Genomic DNA, 3,579 nt, shown 5'->3' with positions numbered 1-3,579 from the left:
CACCTCACCTCACCTCACCTCACCTCACCTCACCTCACCTCACCTCACCTCCTCTGTTTTCCCAACACCAGCTGACTGATTCTGTACCCCATTGTTAGCCTTAAATTCGCAGGAGAGTATAGAGTGGCCTTAAACCTAGTAAACTTTCAGCCATAGCATCCAAAGTGTTAAAACTGTAGGCTTAAACAATCTCACCCAGCTTAAATTGGTTTAAGTAATGAGTTGACCTAGATATAAAGGTATAATTGACTAAAGATTCTATATATTTAGATTGAGTGAAGTAAGAGATAGCATCATTGTTGGGCTGAGATCTTCATGATAGGATAGCTGAGAAAAACAAAAAAAACATAAACAAACAAACAAACAAGCCAAAAAAAGAAATGCTCACAGCTCAGGGGACTTTATGCCCTTGTGCCAACAGTATCCTTGTAAACCTTGAACATCACTATAGATCTGAAACCCACCAATAAAAAATAATTTTTCCTGGTTTCTTATTGCTATTATGAATGTAAATGTATCCAAAATAAAGTCAACTCACTAACTTTTGCTTCTAATTAGACCATTTTTAAATTTATTCTTTAATCTTCTTTTACAGTCCAAACTTTATCCCTCTCTCAGTCCACCGGCCAAGTGGTCCACATCCCATACCTTCTCCCCTCGTTTCTAAGAGGATGCCTCCATCCCCACAGACCACTTTAATTGGGTAGCAGAAGTATATTTTAAACTTAAGTGCTCAGTAATTACTTATTTAATGTCATTGAGTGATTTGTTACACTACCATTCCACCTCTGTATTTTTGGCTTTGTTTTTGTGTTTGTTTCTGAGACATGATCTTATAAAGCCTAGGTTGGCCAGGAACTCACTGTGTAGCCCAGCATGACCTTGAGCTTCTTATTAGCTTATTCCTGTCTCTAAAATGCTAGGGACATAGACATGTGCCCATCTTATTCTACTTCTAAAATAGAACCTAACATGTCATTCTGGTATAGTGCCAAGAGTGTTAAAAGCATCATCATTTTAATGTCCTGGCACAGCTGGAGTCATGGAAGATATTCATTGCATTTCCTACTCCTCCCATTGACTGTCTCAGGGGATAAAGTTCTTTTGTGTAGTGTCCCAGGAACTCTGTCATCCTAATTACCTTTTTACTTTAGTAAAATAAACACAATTTGTTGTCTGAACTCCAGAACACTCCATGTTTTTTCTTAGGATCATCCTATTCTTTCGATTTTTCTAAAGTTCCTCTATCTGCACCTTGAGCCTGAGAAGTCCAAGGTACTGTTGTGGACTATAATTTATCTTTGCTAAGGATGGAAATGCAGCAATTATTGATTCAACTAGGTTCTTTCAGGCCTTAACCAGACTTGAACTGGTTCTTTTCTTAACAGTCTGTGTAATTTAGGTGAATCTCTATATATCCAAGTTTGCCTTTGATAAATTAGAAAGAAAGTGTATCAATCTTATAGTCTATGGTGAAATTTAAAAGAGATATTCAAGGTTTCATACAGCTACTAATCCATGAGACCTTGAGTAATTACTATTGTATACTAGACATTATATACTGTTTAACTGTTTTATAAGACAATCAACCAAAAGGGTTGTATAATTTTACTTAAAAACAATACAACTTTTAGAACATCTCATTTCAGTCTTATCTGCAAAATCTCCTGGGAGAATTTTGTCAATGAAGAGAATTGTTATATCAAATTTAATAAATTCTTCTAAATATGTCTTGAATTAGATAGTTGTGAATAAAATGGATTATGCTTTTCAAAGAACAAATCATTTCACCTGATTTGTTGGAAAACAGAATTCATTAAAAACTGTAATGCTTGTTAGGAATTAATCCTTAAATTCATTAAACTGAGAGGCACTGAGGCCTTCTTTCCAAAATAATGATCCTAATTCTTATGCCGGTTCATAATAACTTGAGAAATAAGGGAGCAATTGGTTGAAAAATCTACCTATCACTTTTATTACTAGAGATTGGAGGACATGATTTTAAGCAATATTAGCTAATTGGCTGTGTTTATAAGAACATTTAAATGATTCTGATTTAAACTTTACCCTGAAATAAAAGTTACATTAGAGGAGGACAGGATTATCCTTGAAGGTAGCAAGCATTACAGATCATGACAAAGTGAGGTTCCACTGTCATGAGGCTATTGTCTCTGTAGAAAAGAGTTGCCATAGTAGTAAAGGTGTCATCTCGAAGAGCATATCTCCTCCAAAGAAGGAAGCAAAAAGCAACAAAATACTTGCCAAGGTCATTCTTACGAACTTCCTCTGGGTCATGTTTCTAGAGTAATGAAAGTTGGGTAGGTGAGAGGCTAAATGACATCTAGGATGAGCCTCTCTTTATTATAAATTCATTCATAAGAGTTGCACGATACATGTTCTCCTTCAACACATCTACCCATAGGTATGTCCGTACTTGTCACCTTTTCCAGAAAGATACACAATTCTCAGATCGAGCTAATATAAACAACATAGGGTATTTTTTTTTGAAAGAGAATTGCTCATGGGCATTAAATTAAAACAATAGTTAGGCAAATTGCCCTCATTTTAAATTTCTTTATTTAGATTTTTATAATTTAGTTTTATTTTAATTGGATATGTCTCTCCTGTTTTGAGTCATTGTAATAGTTTCTATTCATGGTAATTTTACTGGCTTCCTGATAATTTTAGTGAAAGTTTCTTTCTATTTCTCTTAATAAAAGATCAAGTTGATTTTCAGAATGTATTAAATTGATTATGATAAAGACTAGATGTAGGCATTGGAATAATTATGAAGTCAGGCCAACTAAAGACACCAAAGAAATGGAGCAGTTGATATTTCAGTGTAGCAAGAATCATTATATCTCCCCCCTTGGAATACCAACCAGAACAATCAAACACATATCATAGTCACAAATGAGGTTGCTGATATTCTTCTATAAATTCATTTTTCTCCAGGTATAAACTAATGCCAAGAAAAGTGGAACAGGTTTAAAAGACTTGGGTCATGCATCCAGAGCCACATATGTTATTAGAGTCTATTGTTCTGCTCTGAGCTTTTCTGCAAAAAGATCTTGGGAAAGATCCACCGTTAGGTGGTAGCAGATGTCATAGCAGCTGTACTCATGCTTTCAAGTACATCCTCTGCAATCCAGCCTGATGCCATTGAAAGCAGAATTTATAGTGGAGGGTACCACAGCTGAGGCTACAGAGACCTTCCAGGGATAGAGGTTATTGAAGAGTCTAAATGGCTCCAAAAGACCATGAAGCTGGGCTGATGCACATCCAGTCACAGCCCCCTCTCTATTCTTGTGCCAGGTGGAAAGAAAAACGAGCTAGAAAGAGGTGCCAGCTGCTGCTCTTGGGGTTAGGATGAATTTAATTCAGCAATGAATATTCTTGGTACTATTTTCTCCAAAATATCATAAGCTTCCCATACCTGCTCATTCACAGGCAAATCTCTAAAGTCAACATTCATCCAATCAGCTAATATTTATTGAGCTTCTGATGTAGCCATGACTGTGAAGTCCTAGGGATTCAGCAATAAATAGGAGAATACTTTTCCCTTCAAGGAACTGAATG

Source organism: Grammomys surdaster, unplaced genomic scaffold (genome assembly GCF_004785775.1).
Source record: "Grammomys surdaster isolate TR1022 unplaced genomic scaffold, NIH_TR_1.0 422, whole genome shotgun sequence".
Lineage (NCBI taxonomy): Eukaryota > Metazoa > Chordata > Mammalia > Rodentia > Muridae > Grammomys > Grammomys surdaster.
The sequence above is the reverse complement of the archived record's forward strand: the minus strand, read 5'-3'. Positions refer to the sequence as shown.